Raw genomic sequence first — 23,600 nt, forward strand, 5'->3', positions numbered from 1 at the left:
TATTTATTTAATTACAAGAAATAATCAGGAATAGAAATCATCCCATATATATATATATATGTATATATATATACATATATATATGTGTATATATATACATACATACATATATATATATATATATATATATATCACATCTGATTTCATACAGTTCTGCCAGGCCCTCTAGCATAAGGTAATGGATAAATTAATCAATTATTAATTGGAAACATGCTGGAGGCCTCAGAATTTCATTAAAAAATCATGTCAATAGCAAAGGTTTAAATAAAAGATGTTTCATTATGTGACCACAAGCCAAGGAAATTGTAAGGAAATGTTTTACTTGTTCTTTATACAAAATACCACTACCTATGGGAAGTAACCCAAAGGGTACTCAAAGCAATGAAATCTGGCAAGTAAATGTGTTCTGTTTTATAGAATTTGGAAAGCTAAAATATGTGCACCACACTATTGATACCTGTTCAGATTTTCAATGGGCAGCACTTTGAGTTCAGAAAAGGCTGATTAGGTAATCACACATTTGCTAGAAGTTATGGCCACCCTGTGTATTCCTGTACAAATAAAAACAGATGATGCTCCAGCATATGTCTCTAAGAAAATGAAATAGTTATTGCTTATTATAATATAAAACATATTATAAGTATGCCACACAATTCTATAAGTCAGGCAGTTATCCAAAGATCAAATTGAACTCTAAAGGATATGTTAAATGAGCAGAAAGGGATGACAAAGACCACCAGAAATGACTTGATAATGCTTTATTAACCTTGAATTTTCTAAATACTAATGAGAAAGGAACAACAACTGCAGAAACACACTGTATAGTAGGAAAAATATGGAATTAAATCAGCTGATATACATTAAACATTACTGACCTTAGAATGTAATCCAAGACAAGTGTTATGTTGGGGTTTTGCTTTTGTTTCCACAGGAGAAGGAAAGCTACCTCCAAATTTCAGGGATTGAATTCCAGCTCTGCCTCCAGAGGGGAAAAGATGCCAATTTCTCAGTCTACCTTTTGTTGGTTTCTGTCTGGTGTTTGGATGCTAGGGGACAGTTGAGGGTTTGAGAAATAGTCGTTTTTTTTCCTACAGAATTTGGAACCCCTTCATTTGCCTAGGATGTCTCTTAAGTTCCAGTCACTCTCAGCCCCAGACTCTACATCTGAATCCCGAGCTCAACGAGCATGCTGCTTTATCTCAGGCTCCTTCTCATGTGCAAGTCTGAGCAAGGGGAGCTATTGCGTGGGACACCACCGAGTTAGATCTACCCAGTGCGTTCCCTTCTCCTGGGCTTCTGTTCCTCCAGATGCCCTCTGCATATGGCTGTTCTTTGGTCCTGAGTTTCCAACTGTGGTTAGGAGATTGGTGTTATGTAACCTCTTCTGATGTCACTGGATCTTCAAATTCAAATTTACTAAACCTGTTTGGTTTTGAATTTATGTTAATGAATAATAGTAGCCCACCTTTATGCTTTCTTATTTTGTTTTAGTTTTAATACCAGGTTTATTCTGGCTTTGTTATATATGTGGGGAAAAAACTTCTCATTTTTTTTAATCCCTAGAAAATCTTAAGTTATATTTTCTTTTTTGTTGTAGTTTTTGGTTCAAAATTTTTAACAGATTATTTTTATCTTGTGTGTGTGTGTGTGTGTGTGTGTGTGTGTGTGTGTGTGTGTGATTTGCCTGAATATATCCATCTGTATGTACTCTGTGTGCCTCTGGAGGTATGAAGAGCGTGAGATCCTGTGGAAGTGGAGGTTCAGACTGCTGTGAGTCACCTTGAGAGTGGATAATGATAGATCCCAGGTCCCCTGAGAGTAGTGTGCTATCGTAACCACTAAATATCTCTCCCATCACCTTATATTATGTTTTCATTATTTTTCCCTTAAATGTGGGGCTAGAATTTATTGGAAAATGTGTTCAAGCCTAGATTTTTCCCTGTGGGGGAGGGAAATTGAAATTATAGACGTATATTTAATAGTTATAAATTTATTTGGATTATCTGGTTTTAGGTAAAGTTTTTCTTCTCCTTTTAAATTTATATTTTGTTGGCCTTAAATTCTATGTTAGTGAGTTCTCTATCATCATAATAAATACCCACGATAAAAGCAAAAATAAGCAAAAAATAAAAAGACTTAGGTAGGTGAGATAGCTCAGTAGTGGATAAAATCATTTGCTGCTAATCCTGAGAAGCTGAGTTTTATCCTCAGGACCCACACAGTGGAAAGATAGAACCAGCTCCTACAAATTACCCTCTGGCATCCAGAGGGGCTCAGGGACAAGTACCCCATTCCCACAGAAATAAATCAATGCACGTGATCTCACAGTTTTGGAGATTTAAAACCTGTGACTATTTGGGCATTGTTGCTTTGGGCTGTGGCAGCATATTATAGCTGAAGAACATGGTGGAACAGTGAGGTCAGGAGGCAAAAGAGAACAAGGACAGGGGCCTTTGTTTCAGGTCCCTTCCTGTTGCCTGTTCCACATTTCTGGTCAGCACCGCCTGAAGCAATAAGCTTTTTAACCCATGGGCTTTTTGAGTCATCCACCACAAATTTGGAAATTGTAGTAAGTGGGTAGCCTGCTTTATGATCATATGTTTACATGTATGACAAAGAATTGCTTCAAACTAAAATTGTTTATGATTTGTTATCAATAGAATGATTTGTATACCTATTTATGTACCTGTTTCCTGAATCATGTTAATATTCTGCAGACAAAAGGGTTATGAGCAGAAAACATTGAAGTTGCCCGAGAATAGCACATACCGTGGTCTAAGATCACTGATGTCTTCTCTTTCAGGCTGGTGTCTGCAGGCAGAACTGTTGTCAGTGGTTTCAGAGTTGTGTAGGCGTCGAGCCAATCCTTTACAGGGACTTTGCATCACCTCTTTTGGTTGTTTCGGAGGCATACTCTCTTATTTCTTACTTTTCAGGTCAGCTGTGCAATGTATCACCTTCTTTGACTTTGGTAAGAAAGTGTTTAGACCCAGAAAAGTAAGAAGTAAAGTAAAGGAAGGCTACCAGCAGCTACCATGTGAGCTATAGTAGTGTATTGCTGCTCACTGGTTGGAAGTGCCACCCCAGGCCCTTAGCATCAATTCTAAAATGTTCTGGGTGGAACTTTCCACCCCAAGTCCCCTCCCCTGGGAGTTGCTGCAGTCCAGACTCCACCTCCAAGAAAGCTCACCAAATGGTGACCCCTCCCCAGAGAGGGTCAAGACCACTCCCACAGGCTGTTTAAACTGATGCCCAGAGAAGGAACACCTGGTCTTTCTGGTTCTCCTCCCACCCCACTCTCCGTGGTTTCTCAGGGCCACCTGGGAGCGCTGGGAGTGCTGGCACGCATTAAAGCTGGGCTTTGTCTATTTCAGTTTGATTTGGTCTGATTTGGATTATTGTATCTGGGGAGAGGGTTGTCAGATGGAAAACACTTTACACTCCCCTCTGTCTAAACATAGAGCCAATGAGGAATCCACGGGCAGTTGAAAAGCTCTCTGGAAGCTAGTTAGGCAAAAGGCAGTAAAAATAGGATTCCAGGTTCACGTAGCACTGGGCAGAATGGTCCAGAAAGGTCTGTTTTAGAAGACAGTCCTATCTATGGGGTTCCTGCCCTGCCTTTTCGTCAGGTTCTGCCATCTTCCAAACCTCCACACTGTCCTCCTACCTCAGAACTTCTCTCTGGCATCCCCAGGGTAGGCTGAGGTTGGACTGCTGTTCTGAAGTGTTCAGCTCTAGGGAAGCAGTGGTTTTTAAGGCAAAGCCTTGAACCTCTGCAGTGACCACCATGTTCTGTGATGTTGCTCTGAGAAAGATTGGGAACAGTTCCCTGCAGGGTCTCTTCCACTTTCCTCTGTGGTATTTGAGCGCCACTGATTTACAGATGACCCAGTGGAAGAAAGGGGCATTTGATGTAGTGATACTGGTCTTCTCTAGACTCGGGCTGTTACAGCAAGTTCCTCCCGAGCTGTATTACCAGCTGCCATAACAAAGCACCACACACACCGGCTTAAATCACTGATGCTTACTGTCTCATAGTTCTAGAAACCGGAAAGTCAAGACGGCCTGCGGGCTCTGGCAAGAGCTATCTTTTTAATTTTTAATGGCTGTTTTCTTGCTGGGTCCTCACACTGTGGGGTTGGGGAAGAGGTGAGCGTGCTATTCTGGTGCCTGTCTTAATAAGGATACCAATGCTGTGAACAGGATAGAATTGCCTCCCAAATCTCTATCTCCTAATGTTATCTTAGGGAGTAGAGCTACATATTTTAAACCTATGAGTCAGCAGTACAACACAGTACAACCCATAGAGGCTCCCCAGATTCTGTGGGATATAAAATTCAGATGTCATTTTCAATATTAGGACCCACAGATTCTCTCTACTGAATATTGGCAAGGTCTCAGACTGACAGTGTGCACTGTAGTACCCCCGTTCATTTTCATTCTGGTATCTACCATGTGAGAATGTCCCAGGGTGAGGGTGGGATTTCTCTCTCACTAACTCTCAAGTCTAGGTTCCCCATCTGTTAGTGTTGAATCCCATAGCATGAATAATAAAAACCCAAGGGGGGCTGGAGAGATGGCTCAGTGGTTAAGAGCATTGCCTGCTCTTCCAAAGGTCCTGAGTTCAATTCCCAGCAACCACATGGTGGCTCACAACCATCTGTAATGAGGTCTGGTGCCCTCTTCTGGCCTTCGGCATACACACAGATAGACTATTGTATACATAATAAGTAATAAATAAATATTAAAAAAATAAAAACTCAAGGACAGAAATTGGGGTTTAGCCTGAAAACCAGAAAAGCAAAGCAGCCAAGCCGCTAGAGCTGTCTTACCTCTCCCAAGGTTGGGCAACTGCAGGCTAAGTGGACTAAACAGTTCGAGCCTCTTTCCCCTCCCATTTTACATTCCCTCTAGTGCTGGGATTATGACTCCCTAGTGCTGGGATCAAAGGTGTGAGCCACCACCACCTGGATTTGTTTCAGCATTGATCTTGTGTAGTCCAGGGTGGCATTGAACTCACAGAGATCCATCAGCCTCTGTCTCCCAAATCCTGGGATTAAGGGTGTGTGCCACCACTGCCTGACCTCTAAAGGCTTAGCTCTGCCCTTCTGATCTTTAGACAAGCTTTATTCATTAAAATCGAAATAAAATATCACTAGAGAATCCAAAATGTCCTCTATAAGTTTATGCATTTGAACACTTAGTCTCCAACTGGTTGCATCGTGAATAGAGCTACCTGATAGAGGCCAGTAGGACTGTGTCCTAAGATGCTCCTTTTCTTTGTTTCCTGATTTGCTAAAATGTGAACAATTCATATCTCAAACTCCTCTTTCCTGCCACTATGTCTTCCCCACCCACAAGGAGCAATTTCTCCTGAGACTGTAAGCTACAGAGTCCTTCACCAAGTTGCTTCTATCAGTCGTTCCTTCCTTCCTTCCTTCCTTCCTTCCTTCCTTCCTTCCTTCCTTCCTTCCTTCCTTTTTTTTTTTAAATAAGAAAACTAACTAATGTACCATCTCTTGTTAACAGAATAAACATTTAAGAACAGTAATTGACGAGTTATCTTTGGGACTTTCCGTTCCACCGCACGCTGTTACTAGCCAGTTATTATCTTTGAAGTGGCCCAGAAAAGCTTTGAACAGCTGGCCTTCACTGGGTTTCCATCTCAGCTTATGGGCATGTGCCATTGTGCCTGGCTCGGCTATTTCTTTATAATATTTAATCCCAGCACTTGGTAGGCAGAGGCAGGTGGATCTCAGTGAGTTTGAGGCCCGCCTGGTCTACCAAGCGAATTTCAGGACAGCTAGGACTGTTACACAAAGGAACCCTGTCTCAAAAAAAAAAAAAAAAAGTAAAATTTGTGCAGGGTGACACATGTCCACAAGAGGGCCCACCAACACCAGCACACAGCCTTCAGCTCTAATGGGAGGCTCCAGACTCAGCACTGGACTCCTAATCTTTCTTTACACCCGGACCCTCCAGGAACATAGTGTTATATCTGAAGTATACAGTAAGAAGACCAACTGTCTTCCTGTGATCACTGGTATATGGAGAACTGTAAAGACCAGCTATGATCACCGTTGTATAGAGGACTGTAAAGCTAAATCTGATTAACAAAATGATCAGCTGCTAACCATAAAATGCGTGGGGTTTATCCATCTCATAACACCTTTACACTAAAAAAGCAGTTTGAAAGCATCCAGAATAACTGCATTTTTATTCCATTTACTGATTTAATGAAAAATGTTAATCAGGTATTTCTCAAGTCTTTGTCCGGTCCCAGGAACTTCTGTTTTCCCCTGTTCTCCTCTCAGGCCCTCTCTTCTTCCTCCCCTCTTTCCCTTCTGCCTAAGACAAGCAAGCCCTCAGCCACAGTCAGGGTGCTGAGTCCTCTGCCTCTGCTTTGCATCTACAACAAAAACCTCAACCTCTTAGGAACGGTCATTTCCTCCTTTTACTTCTTGTTTTTTGTTCAATAGATGGTTGCTTCCTATGAGCAGTCATTGTAAGGCAATTTCTTTTTTTTTAAATTTTTTTCTATTTTTTTAATTTATTTATTTATTAAGGATTTCTGCCTCCTCCCCGCCACCGCCTCCCATTTCCGTCACCCTCCATGAGATAAATTTGGACTAGCTGAACATAGCGGACAATGAGGAAGAATGGGAACTTAAGGCAATTTCTTTAAGTAAATCGATAGTAAATAGTTTCTTTGAAACACAGTTTATCTTTATCAAGAGAGCACCTGCCTATTTCTAGGAGTCCTAGCAGCTCTAGAAAAATGAAGCCTGAGACCTGATTCAAATGAACTATCAAGGTTAACGGCAGCCTCCCTGAAGGAGCTGGTACCCAGGCTGCTGTTAAAGCTTACAGTTAGCCAGTCAATATCACCAGAGATCTGAGAAGGATACATTATAGCAGAAAGTGTAATCCAAGTGGCCTAAACTCAGGAAAGGGAGGACTTGCTGTAGCTGGGTGGTCACCCTAGGCTGCCACCATCTTGCTGGCTTTCTTGGGGGCAGAAGCAGTTGTCTTCAGCTGTTGTGCAGGATCTTGATTTTCAGCTACCACACACGGCAGCATCGGCCTTTGCCTGTCTGACCCAGAAGATCTGAGAGATTTTCCTGTGGAGAAGGAAAACTGAGCTCACCTTGATGAGGCGGAGTAGGGCAGTCAGCCAACAGTGCACATGGTCTGGGCAGAGACCTGGTGGCAGGGGAGGTAGGGGGAAATTTTCCCAGTGGTTAACGTCCCTATAATCCAGGTGTCATAGTTGGTGCCCCATTATCTTCTTTGGAGACTTTAAGTTTGCTTCTAGGATCTGGCTTTTTTTTTTTATTGAGAAAAGGAAAAAAAGTATCCGCTTCCTCCCAGCCTCCCCTTTCCCTCCTCCTTCTCCCACCCCTCTCCCCCTCCCCCTCCCCCAAACTCCTTTCCCCCTCCCTCTCCAGTCCATAGAGCAGTCAGGTTTCCCTGCCCGGTGGAAAGACCAAGGTCCGCACCACTCCGTCCATGTCTAGGAAGGTGAACAACCAGACTGGCTAGGCTCCCACAAAGCCAGAACATGAAGTAGGGTCAAAGCCCCTTGCCAATGTCCTTGGCTTCTCATCAGCCCTCATTGTTCGCCATGTTCAGAGAGTCCGGTTTTATCCCATTTGTCTATCATAGCAAGATATTTTATTAGGCTTTTTTTTTTTGAGAGGTTTCTCTATGTAGCTCTGGCTTTCCTGGAACTTGCTTTGTAGAGCAGGCTGAATTTAGAGATCTCCTGCCCTGCCTCCTGAGTGCTGGGATTAAAGGTGTGCACCACTGTTGCCCTGGTTACTAAGCATCTTAAAAACCATACTCATCTGATCTCTGAAGATTTTGAAGGCCATCTATGAAGTAGACCTGATTTTAAATAAACTTTACTTGTTTTAGCTACTTGCTTTAGGCTTAACCTTGAAAACATTTAGGAAGCTAAATAAAGCTTGTCATTAAATGAATTCTATGACAGTTTACAAATTAGTAGCTTTTATAAAATTAAGAATTTTACATCTTTATCTCTGTTAAGTTTGAGCCTTAAAAGTTTGAGTTCAAGATTTAATTGAAGATCCTTCAGCATTAAAATAAAACTTTAAACCATAAATACAGTCCATAGAGAGACTGGGGACTTTACAAAGCCATAAATATAGTCCACAGATAGACTGGAAACTTTATTCTTTTATAGTGCTCTACTACAGAAGGTCACAGTTTTTTTTTGATGACACAATTTATCCAAATATCAAAAGCTTAACAAAGTTAGCAAAGACAGAAAGACTAGAAATGTATCTTCAGGTTAGTTACTGTCAACCTTAGTAGTACTTAAGACTTTAAAAACCTTATTTATCAAAAATCCCTTATTCAAACATACATTGCTTCCTGTTTAAATTTTCTAGGAGCCTGGTGCTGAGCAGTTAACAAAGATCTAAGTGGTTAGACATATGTCACTAAGTCAGTTTTTAACCTGAGTTATTTTTATAACCCGAGTTTATCTTTATAACTTAGGAACTTATAAACCTTACAAAATTTCATATTAATTTAAGATATTTTGGAGACCTGTCTCCTTAGTCTAAAAAGCAGAGACAATGACAAACCAAGGGCTCAGTGGGACTGAGAAGTTTTATGCCATCTGGTCATCTTAAGACAGTGATGAAGTCACATGGTATGTATGCTTTAACCTTAATAAAGATGGCTGATAACCATTGCGGATGCTGTTCAAAATCCCTCCCCCCCTTTTAGCAAGTCTTCTTTAAAATAAGAGTTGAATCTAAGCTACTTATACAGTATATTTTAAACAAGATTTGAAACACACAAACACACATGCGTGTGAGCACACACACATACATATTAGCAAATTGGATTATCCATGGATGGGTTTTAAACTATAAGCCTTTTAGTATAACTTTTAAGCCAGATTTTTGTTACAGATTTTATAAATGTTTAAACCATACCCTGAGATTAAGATAGAGTTCATAACATAGTTTTAAGAGATTTTCTGAGAGCAGAGCAAAGAGAAATCAGAGAGAAAAGATTTTTTAAAGTGATAATTAGAAAAGCCTTAAGATAAGAGACTTATTGAAGTGGTGAGAAGTTTAGACACTAGAGATTTGGGATCATTTGCTTGTGCAGTGGCAGAATTTGTTACCATAAGAGAGAATCTAAAAATTGTGTGTACCAATCTTTGATTTTTGATCTGTATGGAGGCCAAGTTGTTTGTAGTAAGAGAGTGAGGCTTTAATAAAATCTGAGCCTGAGGAGGAAGACAGAAAGGGTTGCAGAACAGAATATCTCCAGGGAGAGGGCTTCTGTAAGCTCCTAGAGGGAGCTGGGAGAGGGTGTAGGGGGCCCTGAAGGGCTAAGGCAAGTACTAGGACCACAGGAGGAGGCTGAGAAGAGGGCTTAAGGAAGAGATAGTGCAGGTGACTCTCAAGGGAAGGAGGGGAAACTTCTGAAGGGAGCTGAGAGCAGATGCGGAGGGACTGCAGATGGCACCCTAGAGATCATGTAGTGGCCCAGTCGGGCTTTGAGAAGATAGACTGCTGGCAGCCCCTGGGGGGAGAAGACAAGAAAAGAGTCACAGGAGGTGACAGGTGGGACTACAGGGAATCCAGCTGCTTCTGTGAAGAGGGCTGAGAAAGCTCCAGGCAGGAGCCAAACCGAGGTGGCTAAAATGTCTTTGTGTCAAGAATTTCTGCTTGGGACATCCCCAAGTGGAATGAGAAATTTATCAGAGAGAAATGTTCCGAATCACAGACAAGAGGCATTCTTACTCATGTGATAAGGGGGCCCAGAAGGACCAGGGGAGCTTCTGGCACATGGTTGTGGTTTTTGTAGTATTAGTAAATGAAGTCAGTAGCTCCAGGGTGATTCTTATTCAGTAGAGAGATGCCCATGTGGGTATGTTAGGCTCCGGGAACCGGGGAGACAGAGAGGAGGAGAGATGAACTTCAGAGTTTGGATTGAAATTTGTTGGGTGGCAGAAGCCAGCAGAAACAACTGATCTGCCATACTTTAGGAGAGACAGATCTGTAGCTCGCTGCGGAGCGGCTGAGTTCCTAGGGAGGGAACTGATTCATGCTCCTCCCAGGTTTCAGCACCAGCTGAATGATAAAGAAATAAAAGGAGGATATGGTGGCCTGCTCCTAAGGCATTGAGAATTTATTATAGATATAAGGAAGGACACAGGCAGAGGCATCTGGAAGGGTACAAACTAAACCAGACCATGAGAGGAGAAGGTGGAGAAAGAGCAAAAGAGAAAGAGAGAGGGACCAGGAGACCAAGAAGCTAAAGAGCTAGTAGCCCTAATGGCCGAGTTTATATAGGAATCAGAAGCTGGGGGAAGGGAAGCCCCCAGTCCAGTCATTGGGCTGGAGAGTTTGGGCAGCGGGTGGGGTAGCCACCCCAGGTTTGAGACCTAACACCTATGTTTTGTGGTAAATGATTGGAAAAAAAAAGTTTGAAGATTAAGTTCTGAGGATCTAAAGAAATTAAGGTAAATAAATGCAAATTGTAAAGAACTGAGGATGTGAACACTTAAGTAAGTTGTGAGGGTCTAAGAAGGTGTTTCAAGGTAATATAAAAAGATGTTTCCGATTTTCCCCCCTCTCTATGCTATTGTTATGCTAAGACAGAGTTTTAACAGAAAGGAGTGGAGTTCTAGCTGATCTAGCCCTGGGAAAGCACAGTCCCAAACTCAAAATATAAAATCTCCTTTGGTTGTCTTCTAAGTATAGACTTAAAAATGCCTCTCATTATGCTTAAAACGTCTCTAAATGTAAAAAAAAAAATCTTGTAAGCTTCAAGGAGTTATGAGAGTTGGATCGACTGCTCTCAGGTCGAACACTCCCGTTACTAGGCCTGTCAACCAAGAGCCCAAATTTCCCCACTACTGCCTGTTCTACTGCCTGTTCCTGAGGGTGGGTTCTTTCTCCATTTCCGCTGGTCTTGGGACTACCCCAGCCATCTACCAGGACCGTGGGCCTAGAAGTTTCCAGTGTACACCCAAGATAAAAATTTTCCCCTAAGCTCCTTAACTCTGCCTTCTTTCCCGATGCTGTATCTGTCCCAGCGGATTTCCGATCGCCTGAAGACTGCAAACTGCTCCAAACATGCCAACCCTAGATGCTTCTGACTCATTTTCCGGCGTGAGCTTCTGTGTTCCAAAATGGTCCAAAGCGGCTAGCTCCAGGTGGCGCAGCCTCCCAGACTGCTCCAGAGCAGCCGCACTTCCGAAGTCCCAGGTGGTTCTAAAGATCTGAGATAGTGGGCCAAATATCAGGCCTAGCTCTCTCTCTCTCTCTCTCTCTCTCTCTCTCTCTCTCTCTCTCTCTCTCTCTCTCTCTCTCTCTCTCTCTCTCCTCCCTCCCTCCCTCCCTCCCTCCCTCCCTCCCTCCCTCCCTCCCTCCCTCCCTCCCTCCCTCCCTCTCTCTCTCTCTCTCTCTCTCTCTCTCTCTCTCTCTCCCAAGCCTTGGCCAGCATTCCAGCCTTCCTGCCTCCGCTCCCCTCAACAACACCCCTATTTCACCTAGAAGTACTTACCACCCCTTTACCAACAACAAAAAAGGCTGGGATGATAGGTGTCAAACGGGACCAAAGGCTGAGATGCCTATTAACATATTGAAGAGGATGCTGTCCCCAGCTTCTCTCAGGGTCCCTAGTACCTATTATGGAGTTATCCTGGATGGCATACCCTGCCCCCTACTCCACACTCTCCAGCCCAGGGACTAGGCTGGGTTTTCTTTTCCCCAACTTCTCTGATTCCTTATATAACCCAGCCATTTGGCTACAAGAGTCTTCTTGCCTAGGTGGTGCCTCTTTTGGTTTCTACTCTCCTGGTCTCTCAGCTTCTGACTCTCCCCTTTCCCCTTCCTTCCTCTGGAATCATGGTCCCTTCTCTGCCTATGCTTCCCTCGATACCTATAGTAAGAATCTCAACCCGTTAGGAGCAGTTATGTCTTCCTTTCCTTCCTTTCTTCCTTCCTTCCTTCCTTCCTTCCTTCCTTCCTTCCTTCCTTCCTTCCTCCCTCCCTCCCTCCCTCCCTCCCTCCCTCCCTTCCTTCCTTCCTTCCTTCCTTCCTTCCTTCCTTCCTTCTTCTTTCCTTCCCTTCTCTCTCTCTCTCCCCCCTTCATTCACAGTGATCCTTTCTGCTTGCAAAAGCAGGCTTTGAAGCTGAAAGAATAGTTCTCAAAGCCTATTATCAAAGTCTGAATAAATAAATAAATAAATGTCATCTTTGAATGAATTCTCAACGCTTCCACAAAGATGTCTCACACTTGGCTGACTTTTCTTCTTGTCTCTTAGTGAAATTCCTGACCTTTGAAATGGGGTGAGATTGGTTTAAGCCCCTTGCCATTTGATTTTAGCTGAGGAAAAGGCAGATAGAAGGTAATGTGCTCTAATGTCATTTCCATACATGTTTCTTCTCTCTTTGTACTAAGGAAGACTAGAAACCTTTTCTGCTGTGTCTCTTAGGCTTTCCCCTTCATTTCTTCCCAGGTTCTGAATTACTATGATCCAAAAAAGGGGGTTGTTGTCTTTTGTTCTTCTGTCTTAGTTGGGGTTTTATTGCTGACCAAAACCAACTCAGAGAGTGTGGTAGTTTGAATGTAGTTGGTTCCCACGGTCTCACAGGAAGTGGCACTACTTAGGAGGTGTGGCTTTGTCAGAGTGGGTATTCCCTTGTTGGAGGAAGTGTGCCACTGTAGGGTTGGACTTTGAGGTTTTATATGCTCAGGATACAGCCCAGTTTCTCAGTCCCTGTTGCCTGCAAGATGTAGACTTCTCAGCACCACATCTTCCTGCATGCTGCCATGCTCCCTGCCGTGATGGTAACAGACAGAACCTCTGAAACTGTAAGTGAGCCACCCCAATTAAATGTTCCCTTTATAAGGGTTGCCATGATTATGGTGTCTCTTCACAGCAAGAGAAATCCTAACTAAGACAGAAATTGGTATCAGGGACTGGGGTATTGTTGTGATAGCTCTGACCATTGTTTTGTTTGGAGGAACTTGGACTTTGTTACTTGGGGATAAGAAAACAGTGGAACGCTTTAAGCACTGCCTAATGGCCCATACTAGGGGGAGCATGAAAAATAGAGGTGATAAGAGTTATTTGAACTGTTGAGGGCTCACTCAAGAGGTTTCAGAAGAGAATTTTTAGTATGTTTTTACCTAGAAATCATTCTGGTAGAAATTAGAAATATTCTTGTGACAAAGGTGGCTGCCTTTTGCCCTAGTCTGAAGAGTCTGCTGTTCTACTGGAATCTTAATCCCAGCCTCTCGTATCCATATGCCTACAGAGTCTGGGATGTTCTGGTGGAAGCTCCATCCCAACCCCCTTCCCCCATCTCTCTCTAAAACCTGCCACATCTCAGAAAGCCTACCAAATGATGACCCCTCCCCCAGAGATGCTCAAGTCTGCTCCCACAGGGTATTCAAATTGCCCCCCAAAAAACAGATGCGTGGTTTTCTGGTCTTCCTTTCCTGTCTCTTCTCTGGGAGCTTGGAAAACCATCCAGGAACATTTTATCCATTAAACCTGGGCTTTTTTCTAATTTGATTTGATTTGGTCTGATTTGAATTGCTGCATCATCGGAGAGGCTTATCAGTGTGTAGGAACTTCTCAGCTGCCTGAGACTGAAGGGAAGAGTTCTGGATTAATTCCATTGGCAGAGGAAATCTCAAAATAGCCAAATGTAGACACTGCCATGTGGTTACTATTGTCCATGCTTATAAAGATTTATAATGAAAAGGAGCAAGCTGAGCAGGGTAAATGACAAAATGTAAGTCTGAGGAGAAGAAGAGCACCCGGAGGTAGAATGGAGCTAAGTCCTGTGTTCAAGGAAACAGATAGATTAATAAATGGAATAAAAGGAGCGGTAACCTCAGGGTAAGATCCCACACAGCTACATTTCTAACTTGTGAAAAAGAACTAAAGAAAAGCTTACAGTCACTAGCGCTTGGGAGGCAGAGGCAGGTGAATCTCCGAATTTGAGACCAGCCTGGTCTAAAGAGCAAGTGTCAGGACAGTGCAATACCCACAGATTAATTTTATGAAAATTGTGGTTCCCACCTCTCAGATGATTCTTATTTGAGTCAAGTTGACAAAAACTAATGAAACAAACAAACAAAACAAAACCAAGTGGCCCATCTCCTCTAGCCATTAGCAAAGCACCTGGAGAGGGCCTTCACCAGGCCTGACCCCTGAGAGCCAGGGCCTCAGACAGGCCAGTGATAGGAATGTTCCAACATTTTCCCAAAGTCTCAATTGGGAATTACATGGAGCCACCTTATACATGATTTCTTACCTAACACCATCACACATTACAAAGTGTATTGATTGCTGGAGATGTAACACAGTGGTAGGACATTGCCTAGCACGCACAATGTTTTAGGGTTCAATTCTCAGTACTCCCCTGCAAAGCAAAATGAAATAAAAAGCAAAGTAAAACAAGCAAATAAAGGCTGCAAAATATTCTGCACAGTGTTGTTGCTTAGTTTTCCTACAATTTATTTTACCTGACTATTATAATATATTGTTTCCAAATATTTATTATGCTATTGCAAATAGTACTGCCTTGAATATATATGTCTGAAAAAAATGGGTAGAACGGATTCTCAAAGTGGAATTGCTGGGTCAAAGGCTAAGGGGTGTATCTTTGTGATTGAAGCTTTCAAACTACTAGCCAACTTGAGCACCAATCATCCATCTCACAGTTTATAAAGCATTTGCTCTCGCATCCTCTCCACCAGTTCTTAAATTGTCAGCCAGAGGGTTGGAAATGCCACCTGTGTTGTTTCTTTTATTATGGGTGAGAAAATAATAAGGAGAGAATGAGGAACACAGACTGCTCGTACTGAATAATTCAGCCAACTCACCTTCAGGAGAAAACACAAGGACTCAGTAGAAACTCAGGTCTAAATTATCTCAAAACAAAAACGAGAGGATGAGGGAGGCAGGAAAACCCTTCACTGTGAAAAGTGATGTCATGTGGAACCCATATCCGTTGTTAAACTGGGCATTGACATCCAACATGGAGTCCGCATGCTTAAAGGGCATGTGCTGCTGCACAGAGGTCCTGACTGGAGAACCGGGGGGCCGAGAGGAGTCTTAGATGAAATCAGTCAGGCGTGACATCGGTGTGCATAACTAGCAGTACCATCTGCGGGAATAATCGGGCACCGCCTAAGCTTTGTGTGTCTGTTTCCTTACGCACAGACAGAAAGCAGTGAGGACATCGGCACCTTGGAAGAGTGGGGATCAACCGGTGTCTGGTGTTAATGAGTTTGCTTCTGTGGAGGGTTTCTAAAATGAAAACCTCCTGATTCTGATCGTCCAGCAGGTGGTGACATCCCAACACCCAAAATTTACTCTGAAATTTGGACAGGATTTCCCCTCAGAATTCAGCTTAGAAACGTTCTTTTCCATAGTAGTAAAAATTTATGTTATAGAATAATGCATACTTATAAAATTTATGACAATGCATCTCATATCCTCACTTTGGATATCAATTGTTGAATTTTTCTTTCACTATCTTTACAAATTGAAAGTCTAATCCGGCTAAGAACCCCAGGTGATTTGACTTCCAATCTGTAGCAGTCCCCTTAACTCAGTTTTATGAACACTTTGGTTTTAGGGAAGTGGCTCATATGGTTGAGGAGGAATGATAGATGCAATTTGTTGATCTTACCTATTCTTTCCTCCCGTCTGGATGTTCTAGGCAAGTGCTCTGCTGTTGCCCTATGCAGTCCAACCTCTGAAACTTTAAAAGAAAAAGAAAAACTGTGGAGTAATAAAGGAGAGCCAACATGTTAGGAAGTCAACTTTACTAAATGTATAATTATGTAATAGAAAATGCAAAGGCATACACAAAAGGCATTCAGTTTAAAAAGCTGCAAACTTTTATAATTCTCTTAAAAACCACTTACACACATCCACAACAAGTGGAAAGTGTGACAGACAACTAAATGCTGTATATAGTCTAGTGAAAAAAAAAGCCTAGTCTTAATGGATTTTATTTGAGAAGTCAAAATATAATAAAAACACAAAAGGAAAAATAAAGGAAGACACTCATAATTATAGAGGATAAATATAGGGAAAATGAAAAATAATATTTAAGTTAGGCGTAGACTAAATGTGCATACTCGGTCAGAACTTTCAGGCCATCTGTTTTACACAACTGACAAAAGAATCCAGGAACTCTGTAAAGCAGCCAGCAAGCACAAAAGCTTTAATAGCAGCCGTACCTGCTCTAACTTCCCAAATACTTTCCAAAGCTTTCCTTCAAGTTAGGTGGTAACTGGTGAGAGATGGTAAAGGTGATAATGGACAGAAAAGCAAACGGATTATTATTATAATGGTGCTTCATCCCAGCTATACAATGTCAGTCTTGCCTATGCCCTATAAAACACCAACACTAACATAAACTCCTTACAGAAACTGGCGCTCCCCGGAAGTTCCACAACCAAAAGATGATTCTTTTTATATGATTAACATGAAAAGCCCTAAGTCAAGTTATATAGTGCTACTTAGAACAAAAGATTCTTTGAAATTATGCCTTATTTTAATTTATTTCCATTAGAAATGAGAAGTCACTTACAGAGAGGGCTACGTATCATTTCCTTGGCAAGATATGGGATCTGTCTGTGAAAGTTTGAAATAGGACAGGCTGTAATCTGAGTTGATTTAAGAGGTGTTCTATAAAGTAGAGATGGGGGATGAGCTCAGAGCTTTCACATTCTCGTCCCCTTTCAAAGAAGGAAGGACTAAATCCATCCTATCCAAACAGTCACTCTCTAAGAGTAAAACCTAGGCTTGAATAGAGTGCCATTAAAAGCCTTGTAATTTAGTCTCAGAAGTGGGATAGATCAGATAATGAGGGATATTTATATAATGATGACTGACTTAAGCAAAATTGAAAGGTGAAGTGAGCCCAGAAAAACCGGTCTGCTTTAGCCAAGAGTAAAGGGATTTGTGGGCAAAAGCATTCCTTCTGTCTTGTGTTCACAGCACACCTTGGCTTGGCCATGTGACTCTGGTCCTCTTAGAGATCTCATGAGCATTCTCTCTCCCAGGCTTCAGGCTTCCTAGATTTTGTTTGTTTTTTTGTTTTTGTTTTATGAGACAGAGTTTCTCTGTTTAGCTTTATAGCTTTGGTGCCCGTTCTAGAACTAGCTATTGTAGACCAGGCTGGCCTCGATCTCACAGAGATCTGCCTGCCTCTGCCTCCCGAGTGCTGAGATTAAAGGTGTGCGCCACCACCACTAGGCCCTAGGTTTGTTTTATAGCCACCAGTGTAGCTTCTAAATACATGTTCTGGGATTTTGCTTTCTGTTTACCAAAATTAAATAGTTGAAATTAGCATATGAATGTTTTTTACTGTTTATTTTATTAATTGTTTCATCATTTGTGTGTGTATGTGTGTGTGTGTGTGTGTATGTGTCGTGGGGGTCTGGAGATTGAATTTTGGGCGTGTGAGTTAGGAAAGTATCCTACCACTATATTAATACTGCCTTCCTCTGGCACATATTCATGTTTAAGAATGTTGGCATATGAACAGTTTTTAAAGACTATGTTATTATCTTATTTTATATGAAATACTGTCTTGGGTTTCTTATCATTCTTGTACTAGGTTTCCAATTTTTCAGCCCTAATTAGCTACTTAGTACCTTTATACGTATTGTTTGGGAAATATGGAAATGGAAATCTCCAGTGGGAAAAAGATAAATGTGGCCAGTGACCATCATACATAATATGTTTTCTTAAAACTCAGTGAGCTGTGCAGAGAGAAGCATTGTCTACAAAAGAAAACTATAATTGAATTGTCTTAGAACTTCAACTTTTTCTCTATGAATGGTACCGTTAGGGAATGAGAAGTTAAAAAAAATTTAGAAAATAATCCTTGCAAAATACATTACTGAGCATGTGGGTAATGGAATGACCTAAAGGACGTAAGAACTCTCAGCTCCAGTAGCGCGTCTGCCTGCATCTGCTTTGCTTCCCGCCATGGCAACAATGGACTAAACCCCAATGAAATGGTTTCCTTTATAAGAGTCTTCATGGAGTCTTCTTCACAGCAGTAGAAACCCTGTATAAGACAAACACTTTCAGATCGTTGGTGCCCATTTATTTTCCCTTTTCCTTCTTCTCTGATGAGAACTGGCTGTTCTGCTCCTTTACCCCTTTGTTGAGTGGACTTGTTCTTTGGTGTTTATATTTTAGTGCAATTTCTTCTCAGATCCTAACATTAGTTACTATCTCATGGACAGTTGCAGTAGCTTGTTCCCTTTTCAGGAAACTGTCTCCCCATTCTGAGGACTGTTTCCTCTGTTATTGAGAAGCTTTTCAATTTTATGAATCTTCTTCACCAGAGCTTGGGATTATTTTCTGCCACTAGAATCACTTCAGAAAAGTTATTAGCTATGCCTGAAGCTTGGAATGCTTTCCTCTAACAGTTTCAGAGATTTGGATCTTAGGTCGAAGATTTTGGGTTGTTGTCTATAGCCTTTAATGTTTTGATATATGCTCCTTCTACACTCAATTTATTTAGGGCTGTTATCATAGAAAATGTTGTTCTTTGCTAATATTATTTGATTTTTGTCCTTAAGTGCATTTGTGTGTTGTTAGGTAGGAATATGTAGAAGTAGAAGTAGGTACAGATAGAGGTGTGTTGATGGAGGAAGGTCATTGGCTAATAAAGGAACTGCCTTGGCCCATTTTATTGGTTAGAACATAGGTAGGTGGAGTAAACAGAACAGAATGCTGAGAGGAAGAGGAAGTGAGCTCAGACTCCACAGCTCTCCTCTCGGGAGCAGACGCCTCAGAGAGACTCCATGCTCCCCGCTCCAGGGAAGATGCACGCGATGAAGCTCCGACCCAGGATGCACTTAGGCTAGAATCTTCCCGGTAAGTGCACCTAGCTGTGCTACATAGAATATTAGAAATGGGCTAGTCCAGGTGTGAGAGTTAGCCGAGAAGTGGCTAGATAGAAATGGGCCAAGCAGTGATTAAAAGAATACAGTGTCCATGTAATTATTTCGGGTAAAGCTAGCCGTGGGGGCGGCTGGGTGCCGGGGACGCAGCCCCGCCGCTCTTATTACTACAGTGTGTCAAATCATTCTTGTATATGGTTATAGTATGTGATCTTAATGTGTTCTTGAATTTGTTTTGTAATAGTTTCATTAAGAATTTCTCTCTGGAATAGGAGCAATATTTCTCATAAGCCTTTATGTTCTCAATTCCATTTCTCTGTACTCTGAAGAAAAACCACAGTTTTATACAGAAATTTCTACTTGTATCCAAATTTCTCTTTAATAATTTTGATAGGTAATATCAAGAAGCTTGTAGTAATTAAATTCTTCTGCTGAATTATATCAAAGAACAAATATGCTTATAAAGTTGCTAATATCACAAAATTCATTAAGTCATTAAGAAACTTGCAATAAATACAAATAAAAAAATTTGGTGACATCTGTCCAAGACTGGGTTAGAAATGTATGTAATTGCCTCGACAACATGCTTATATTTGAAAAAAATGTATTTTTAAAGAAACCTCACCCTTTAACTTTATTTACTTATTTATTTAGCTTAAGTTTCACTGCATTTTAAGGAAGATTATCTCTAATGACAAACATATGCCCCGTCATCACAAATCCAATAATTTTCCTGTCAGAAGTTCTTCCTACCAGAAGTTTGCAGAAACCAAGAAAACACCACCTACCCCATTGCTCTTCTATGCTAGAGAGAAAAGAGAAACAATAAAATTATGCATAAGCCTGAACAGAATATATAAAAAAAATTTCTGTATTTATACCCATCTTGGAAATTTGTTTATGGTTTTATTTAGGGTATTCTTGTTTGGTGATGCTGACCTTTTAGAGCAAGTTTGGCAGTGTTCCTTTCCTCTTCTTTGTGGAACAATTTGAGAAACATAGCTGTGAGAGTTGCTTTAGAGGTTTGGTAGAACTTGGCAGTGAATTCATCTTCTCCTGGGGTTTTCTCTGTCAGGAGACATTAATTTTTAAAATTGCTTCAATCTTCTAGTTAGTTGTGAATCTGTTTAGGTTATCTATATCCTCTTGATTTATTTTTGGCAGTTGTAGTTCATAGAAATATAAAGAAATTTATATATATATATATTTTTTTCTCACAACTTTTTAAAAATATTTTTTCATTTATTATGTATACAATATTCTGTCTGTGTGCATGTTTGCAGGCCAGAAGAGGGCACCAGACCTCTTTACAGATGATTGTGAGCCACCATGTGGTTGCCGGGAATTGAACTCAGGACCTTTGGAAGAGCAGGCAGCGCTCTTAACCACTGAGCCATCTCTCCAGCCCCAAAATTTATATTTTTTATAAATTCTTCTAGATTTATTTTTCTTCTAGATTTTCCACCTTTTAGAATATAAGTTTTCAAAGCATTTTTCCCCTATGGTTCTCTTGATTCATTGGAATCTGCTGTGATGCCCACCTTTTCTTCTCTAATTTTTATTAATTTTGTCCTCTGTTTTGGTCTTTCAGCTAAGAGTTTATGGATCTTGCTTATTTTTTTCCAAAGGACCAATTTTCTCCACTTATTCTTTGTATTATTCTGTTAACCTCTGTTTAACTTAAGTGTGATATTTTTTATTTCTGTCAGTGGCTTTTTGTTTTTCTAAGACAGTGAGGTGCAGCATTGAATTATTTATTTGAAGTCTTTCTGGTTTTTAATTGTGGTAATACACACTATTCCATTAGAATTGTTTTTGATGTATAACAAAAGCTCTGAAAGGTCTGGTTTTATTTCATTGGATTGCATGCTTTCCTAATCTTCTTCCCTGTTTATTTAAGAAATCATGGTCATTTGTGGGTTTGGAACTATTATTATAGCTTCTGACGTTTCTCTTGCTATTGATTTCTATTATATTCTTTAGTGATGTGATAACGTACAAGAAACTATTTCAGTGCTTTTGCATTTGTTAAGACTTGAATTCCAGTTTAAAATGTGATTTCTTTTAGAGAAAGAAAATTGCTGTGGAATAATCCTTTCGTATACTGTAAAGATTTGTCGCTCAAATTGGTTTTATAAAAAGCTGACTGTTCGGCAGCCTGGCTGGAAGTATATGTGGGACAACTTCATTAGAGAGGCTGGAATGAAGAAGCGCAGAGTCAGAGGAGGCACCAGCAGATGCAGAAGAAGCAGGATGTGTAGAAAATGAGGTAACAAGCCATGAGCCATGTGGTAGAGGGTAGATTAAAAAACATGGGTTAATCTAAAAATGTAAGAGTTAACATGGCGGCTCACAACCATCTGTAATGAGGTCTGGTGCCCTCTTCTGGCATTCAGCCATACACGCAAGCAGAACACTGTATATGTAATAAATAAATCTTTTTAAAAAATGTAAGAGTTAGATAATAATATTGGCTAATAATATTGGCTGATAATATCATATAATAATATTGGCTAAGCATTTATAATTAATATTTGAATTATTATTGCTGGTTATTTGGAAACTGGAAGAAAAGTCTGCTTACAGAGAAGAATGCTAATAGATGAAATATTCTGTAAACAACTAATAAGCCCATCCTCTTTGTATGAATTATCTCTTACATTTCTTTTTTTTGTCTTTAGATATTTTTTATTTCTTCAATTTTTATTATCAGGAGTGACTGAAATAAAATATATAATTGAGTCCCATCATTATTGTCATTATGGAAATGGCTTTAAGAGAAAACTGGTCAGATGAATATTATTGCTTCCCACTTTTCAACTGGTAAATAGTTGCCATTGATAAAACAGACAAGCCCAGAGAATCTGTCCAGAATGTTCATGATATGGCATATTATACAACATGCCTGTTCTCGGGGAGAACACCTACGACATAATTATGTGTACTTCTTGATCTCATCATACAAGACAAGCACAAAGGCACCACCCATGCCCCTGAGAACGTTGGACCATGCACCCTTGATAAAGGCCTTGCTGGAGGAGCAATCTTCCTCCAGCAGTCGATTGTGCCTGTGTACATGATGTTAGTTCCTTTGCGTCCTGACTGCATCATCATACGACGGCGAACCATGTCAAAGGGATAGGAAGTCAAGCCAGCGACAGCAGTGACAGACTGTGCAATCATCCAGCTGATGAAGATGTGAGTGTTCTTGGGATCTGGAAGCATTCCCTTTGCAGTGTCATAGATGCCAAAGTAGGCAGCTCGGTAGATGATAATGCCCTGGACTGACACATTAAAGCCTTGGTACAGGCCCCTAATTCCATCAGATTTATAGATCTTAACCAGGCAGTCACCAAGGCCTTTGAATTCCCTTTCAGCTCCAGCTTTGCCCACATCAGCTGCTAGACGGGTACGGGCAAAATCAAGGGGGTACTCAAAGCACAAGGATGTGGCCCCAGCGGCACCACCTGATGCCAGGTTCCCTGAAAAGTAGCGCCAAAACTGGGTCCTCTTGTCCACACCACCCAAAAAGATCTGCTTGTATTTATCTTTGAAGGCAAAGTTGAGAGCCTGGGTGGGGAAGTATCTGATGACATTGGCCAGGTTACCACGCCAGAACGACAGGACTCCCTGTTCCTTGGGGATACGAACCACGCAGTCTATAATGCCCTTGTATTGCTTATCTGCCGTGATTTGCTTGCTGGCATGCTGCACCTGCAGCAGCAGCTTGACCCGCTCGATGGGCGCTACCGCCATCTTGGAGATGGCCGCAGCCACTCCACCTGCCAAGAAGTCCTTGGCGAAGGACACAGCGGCACCTGTCATGTTGAAAGAGAAAGAAAAGACAGGGGAGCGCGGAACGGGACTGGCTTGACAACCGGCTTCGACTCCCGGACTCTGGGGCTCTTACATTTCTTTATTGACTCCTAAGGTGGTTGACCTATCTATTGATGACACTGGGTGTTGAAGTCACTCACTCATATAAGGATGCTTGTATGCTTTTATGTTTATTAGTGTTTGTTTATGAATCTAGGAGCCCCAAACATTGGTACATATGTATTTACACTTACTATATCTACCTTAGCTCTTTTAGTTGGAAAGATAAGATATTTTACATTTAAGGGGATTATTAAGAAAAGTTTGCTAATTCTCATAATATTATTGGCTGATTTTTTTGTTAGATGGATGATTATTCTTTTTTATTAATACAATTTGTTCCTTGACATTTTCATACATCTTTAAAATATATTATAAATACCCCCCCACACCTGTTGGTCCTCTCATGCTTATCAATTGCTTTCCCACATTCATGTATTTTTGTTTTGGTTTGTGACCCATTGAGTTTAATTAGGCTGTCTGTATGACCATGGGTTTGAAGCTAGTCATTGGAGTTTGGTTGGCTCACTTTTTGGTGCACACCTGAAGACAGTGATGCCTTTCTTGGCATCTTTCAGTAGCCAGTAGTTCAGTAGGAAGAGGTAGGACCCTATAAGTGTCTCCCCTGTTGGTAACTGATGGCCAACAGAGTCAGTCTAGTGTAAGCCCAGGGCAAGTAAACACAGTTGCTGTGGGTTAGAGACTGCAGTGGCTGTGTCAGGCCTAGATACCGGTCTCCTTACTCCTGATAGTGCAGTCTTTCTGTCCCTTCCCTG

The 23,600-nt window shown here is 41.2% G+C and overlaps 1 long non-coding RNA gene and 1 pseudogene across 1 annotated transcript in view; one reads left to right on the plus strand and one right to left on the minus strand.

The window, feature by feature from the left end:
- The first annotated feature begins 12,779 nt into the window (after positions 1-12,779).
- Positions 12,780-23,600, plus strand: part of LOC142846467 (uncharacterized) — a 34,707-nt gene continuing 23,886 nt past the window's right edge. Inside the window, exons 1-2 of the long non-coding RNA XR_012910075.1 lie at positions 12,780-12,870; positions 21,017-21,217. This is a non-coding gene — a long non-coding RNA (uncharacterized LOC142846467). The remainder of the gene's footprint in view (positions 12,871-21,016; positions 21,218-23,600) is intronic.
- On the minus strand, positions 21,631-22,788 carry LOC142846466 (ADP/ATP translocase 2 pseudogene; annotated as a pseudogene).

Source organism: Microtus pennsylvanicus, chromosome 3 (assembly GCF_037038515.1).
Source record: "Microtus pennsylvanicus isolate mMicPen1 chromosome 3, mMicPen1.hap1, whole genome shotgun sequence".
Taxonomy (NCBI): Eukaryota; Metazoa; Chordata; class Mammalia; order Rodentia; family Cricetidae; genus Microtus; species Microtus pennsylvanicus.